The sequence below is a fragment of the Entelurus aequoreus genome, linkage group LG02, assembly GCF_033978785.1.
Source record: "Entelurus aequoreus isolate RoL-2023_Sb linkage group LG02, RoL_Eaeq_v1.1, whole genome shotgun sequence".
In the NCBI taxonomy this organism is placed as follows: domain Eukaryota; kingdom Metazoa; phylum Chordata; class Actinopteri; order Syngnathiformes; family Syngnathidae; genus Entelurus; species Entelurus aequoreus.
In genome coordinates this window covers 47092559-47097807 of record NC_084732.1, presented here as the reverse complement: position 1 = coordinate 47097807, position 5249 = coordinate 47092559, and the positions used below count along the sequence as shown (strand labels likewise).

The window sequence follows — 5249 nt, the reverse complement described above, 5'->3', positions numbered from 1 at the left end:
TTCTGTAACAGACAAATAATTTCATGTAGGCTAACGTTACCTACCTGCTACATCTGTCTTTTTCTCGTTCCTCCTCCTCTTCTTTTCTCTTTTTTCTTCCCTGGGCACCTGACAGTTTTGGCCGTTTTGACATCTTGTGTTGATTTTTTGATGTGGTAAGAGTCATGATACGGGAAGGGAGGGGGCGCACCGTGCTGGGGGATGGGGGGGTTGGCGCGTAATGTTGTAACAAATAATATTTCTATTAAATAGGCTTTACTTTGCATTTTAATTAACGTGGGATTATTTTTTGTATTTAGAAATAATAGTACCAACTTTTTTTCTTTTTTTTTCTCCAACATTTGTGGCACTGGCGTGGCGCCCCCTGATGGACGGCGCCCTTAGCCACGGGCCGGCCCTACCTACCCCTTTTCTATTTCATATAATTTACTAAAACGGGTTATTCACTTTCTGTTCTCATTTTGTACAGAATGTACTCCATGAATAATAAATGATAAAGTTCTAAAAATAAATAACTCGTTGAATAAGTTGGGATTCACATAACGAGATGAATAATATTATCTCATTTTCAATGATGTGGCGGCTGGCACCCCCAGCGGGACTTCCGGGAGAGATAGGGAAGTGACGTTGTTGATAGGAAGTAGGGGTTCGAGTTTTGCCGGGAAAAGGGAGTAGACACACATTGGAGCTGTTGTGTGGTTGAATTGCATCTTGTACAATAAAGACAAGACAAACCAAGAAGTCATAAGAGCCTACATTCCTGGGATTATTATAATAAGGTTCAACATGTTTATCAAAACTGTTCTTCTTTGTATTTTGTAAACATTTGTAGTTTGAACAGTTTCTTAAACTGGATCATATTAGTACATTGTTTCAGGGAGCAATCTATGTGGGGACGCAGTGCACATGCACACACAAAAAAAGGATCAAAACAAACCTCGCCAGTTTTCCAGACTACTACCCTTTTTATTTAGGCGGCACATTTTCCCCAAGGTAAGGGTGGAAATTTGCCAGCCTGTCTTTCTAAAACAGAGGTGTAATATTCCTACTTTTCCAAAACCTGCTATAGTGCAGATCATTAACACCTGCGCTCATCTCTCTCGCCAGCACATTGTCACCTTGGTCTCATATCAGTGGCGATTGCTCTAAGACTGCAAGGGAAGCTCAGCTTGCCCTAAAATGTAAAAAAACAACAACAAGTGATTAAATAAATAGTGTTGTGTGTACATGTTATTGACTAAATATGCGCTACAAGTGCTCTTTTGTTCAGAATCAGCTTCTTAAGAAGCTGATTCTGAACACTGGTAATGACGCGGCTTTCCTGAGGTGCAATCCCCACTTGCATCAGCAGGGGATGCACAAAGACTACAAGAAACACATAAAGCAGAGGTCCCCAACAACAACAAAAATACTCCAGGAGCAATTATTAAATCCCATATTTGTAGTGGGACTAGAACCCACTCCCAAGCAAAGATCTGTTACAGACCCAAAATCACCTGTTTGTAAACATGGTGTTCATTTGAGTTATCGGCCTATTTGTGTAATGTACTATTATTATTCTCATGTTATTACATGTGTGTGTTCATACAATAGGGTCCCTTTAAGAATATTGAGATTATCTTCAAGATTTTAAAGTTATTTTATTATTTTTAAAATGTCTTAATGGCCTTGTGCCTTCTATATCCAACCTGCTTTTACCATGCTTTGTTCTTCAACCGTGGTTGTTTTTAAAGGGCTTTATAAATAAAGTTGGTATGGTATGGTATGGTACGGTATCAACTCTCGCGGATCCTGATATCATCTGGCACCAAACTTTTATACCAGAACAAAGACCCATGCTAAGGTGCCATTTAGCCACTATCCCCCCCACCTGTGCAAATGCTCGCCAGAGAGCCTCAGGACTACAGAGACGGTTGAAACTTCTTTTAAAACAAGGCTAGAGAGACAACTGTCTTTAATCAGGCTTTTACTGATCATGTTAAACCAGTGGTTCTTAACCTGGGTTCGATCGAACCCTAGGGGTTCTGTGAGTCAGCCTCAGGGGTTCGACGGAGCCTACGCCTCGGAGGTCAAGACACACCCGACTCATCGTGTGAATAAAAACTTCTCCCTACCCACACAGCAAAAACGGCGGATCCCCCGCGGAGGTATCGCGCTTTCCCGAACGGAACCGCGAAACGGACCCGCATCGGCGTCCATTTGCTCTCAGGAACGTATCCGCCACGGCGGCAGGTAGCGGATCAGGGTATAGGTGTGCAAGACATCCAAAATCCATCCATAATGTTTAAACAATATCGTTATTTGGTTCCTTGATCAGAGTACTTGTTTGGCTCTGTTGGATGACGGCGGCTGGGGGTTGGGGGGCATAAATAAATATCCATAACCCAACTTTGGGAGGTTGACATTGTTTTCTTATTATATTTGTACTATCATTCTATGTTTGTATTCGTGTAGGCCAGGGGTGTCCAAAGTGCGGCCCGGGGGCCATTTGCGGCCTGCAGGTCATTTTTAACGGCCCCAGGGCACATTTTTTTAAAATACGATGGAAATAAATAAAAAACATTAAAAGTGGTATTTAAAGAGCAAACAGGTGAAATGTAACAAGAAAATGTAGCAATGTTTACTCTAATCACACAAAGCTGCCATGTAGGCTGTTTCTTTCTTTAAAAAATAATAATGAATCAAAATCAATGTCATTATGAGTTATTGACCTATTCAAGGCTTAAGAAGTTTACCTTCGCAATCAGCTGGTCTTGGTTGTGCTTAATAGTTTCCAGCAGGCTAAGGATCTGGATTACCTCAGGCGCTGTTGACAAACAGCAGTATAAAATTAACATGTTTCAGTGTTTATCCTCATTACTCATAATCCTGACATTGGCTATTGACCTTAGTTGATGACAAAAGTTATTGACAAAGTTTGAAGAAAATATGTGATTGCTTGTGAATTTGAATTTTTTCGAAAATGTGTGGCACAGAATGACCATCCGGTATTTGTCAGTTATTGCTCACCAGAGCAGGAAATGTTGTCGGCCATTCTTCCCCCTCGCCATGTTGGCCTGTAGGCCAGGCTGGATCCAGGCTCCTCTGTCTGCCACATGTTGAGGGCTGCTGGTGAGGGGGGTGGAGGGAGTCGAGGAGGGACTGCCGTTCCTAGTGAGGTGGGCATTGTGAGAGAGCCATCAGTTAACCATGACTGGTAATACCCAAGGGGCCTATCTATACACTAATATTTCAGGTAACCATATCATTAGGATTATTGCAATACCAAAATTGCCAAATATACATATAGTACAAGCATCTCTGGTCTATTTTTGAATGCTACCGGAAATAACCTTCCTATTACTGTAGAAACATGACAAAAACAAGACGGAACACACTTACACTGGCTTCCTGTTCCTTTTTTCTGGCAGCTCCTCGTTCTCTGCCTCAGATTGCAGGTCTGAGGTGTCGCAGCCCTTTCCATATTGTTGCATTATTTTTAATGCGTCTTTGTAGTTGTCTAAAATTGAATATGTTAAAATGAACATGAGTTTCAAATTAGCTGTAGAGCTGAACAGAATATTATTATTATTGATGATGATAAATCAGGTCTCTCTCTTACAAGAGACCTGGTCAGAACATAGACACAATAGGTTATTCCAAGTATAAAGAGAAGCAACTATGACGTTATTTTTAAACAAGAAGATTATGAATTTGCATACCACAAGTTCGGACAACAGAAACGTCAAATCTTGGCCAGTTTGGCTCATGCTGCTCCTCATTTAAAGCGGCCCTTTCAATTCTGTCGGTGTTTTTATAGCTGGGCCAGAAAACCATCCTATCATCATACCATCCACTTGGGACAACCGCAATGACCCTGTTTATTATAAATTTAATCAGATGAAAAGGCACCCTTAATGTAGAAAGAAAGAAAAGGGGTATGTATTCATCGTCAAAGGAACAACGTGGACAAAAGCATGCACAGGTGTTAGTGTATACAAATAAGCAAGTAAGATGAGCTGAGATTTTACCTGAATGGTGCCCCAAGGTGGTAAGAACTATAAGAAAGGTAAAAGTACAGGTCATAATAGTCAGAACTTCAGCTAAATCGTAAAGTAGGGTTTGAAATTATGGGTGTAGTGTATACAGAGATCAGTCCCTACCTTGTGTAACTCTCTGCATGTTTAATGCAGGTGCTGGTGAAGGCATATGAATACATCCTTCCCCATGGTGAGGTGCTAAGGGAGATAAATTGGTATTAAATGGTTGTGATCTGTTAACCATGGTTACTGGATGCTGAGATATCATTTTGGAGATCAGTCTTTACCTAGAAAGTTATCTCCAGTTGAGGAGTCGAGTTGACAAGTACTCATGACTCTTGCTGGCACTCGGCGAGACGGTGGAGCTGGGAGAAGGGATACAAGGAGAGGGGAATATCTTTAGCACTAAGAATGTTAACCATATCTTTAATATTAATGTGGTGGTTTCGTTTTTTTTCAATGTTAAGAGATTATTCCTTACTCTCCCTGTACAATTGGCTTGCCAACCCCAAAGATGCGAGGTCACCATTTCCCTGGTCTTCCTCGCTATCATCAGAGTCCCCGAGATGATGGCTGTTGGGTAACCATATCATTAGGATTATTGCAATACCAAAATTGCCAAATATACATATAGTACAAGCATCTCTGGTCTATTTTTGAATGCTACCGGAAATAACCTTCCTATTACTGTAGAAACATGACAAAAACAAGACGGAACACACTTACACTGGCTTCCTGTTCCTTTTTTCTGGCAGCTCCTCGTTCTCTGCCTCAGAAACTGTTCAATAACAGATTGGAGAGTTTCATAAATAAAAATAGAATACTTGAAGAGAACCAATATGGATACAGAGCTAATGTTTCAACTTCAATGGCTTTAATTGAAATTACAGAAGAAATTACCAATGCAATAGATAGTAAAAAATGTGCGGCAGCAGTTTTTATGGATCCAACTAAAGCATTTGACACAATTAATCACAATATTTTTATCAAAAAACTAGAACGATATGGCATCAGAGGGTTAGTCTTAAACTGGATAAGAAGTTATCTAACGAACAGGAAACAATACGTGAAGCTAGGCGAACACATGTCTACAACGCTAAATATATCCTGTGGTGTACCTCAGGGATCAATATAGGACCTAAATTATTCAATGTCTATATAAATGACATTTGTAAAGTTACAAAAGATTTAAAGTTAGTATTATTTGCGGATGATACAACAGCGTTTTGT

The 5249-nt window shown here is 40.4% G+C and overlaps 2 long non-coding RNA genes across 2 annotated transcripts; both read right to left on the bottom strand.

Moving 5' to 3' along the window:
• Positions 1–886: 886 nt before the first annotated feature.
• LOC133663417 (uncharacterized) lies at positions 887–3144 on the bottom strand. Its single transcript, XR_009828345.1, has 3 exons — positions 3010–3144; positions 2736–2806; positions 887–1174 (listed from the first exon to the last, which is right to left on the bottom strand). It is a non-coding gene; the product is annotated as an uncharacterized LOC133663417 (long non-coding RNA).
• Positions 3145–3240: 96 nt separating this feature from the next.
• Positions 3241–4795, bottom strand: LOC133663412 (uncharacterized). Its single transcript, XR_009828344.1, has 6 exons — positions 4746–4795; positions 4501–4592; positions 4307–4384; positions 4143–4217; positions 4011–4037; positions 3241–3499 (listed from the first exon to the last, which is right to left on the bottom strand). It is a non-coding gene; the product is annotated as an uncharacterized LOC133663412 (long non-coding RNA).
• Between the last annotated feature and the right edge of the window lie 454 nt (positions 4796–5249).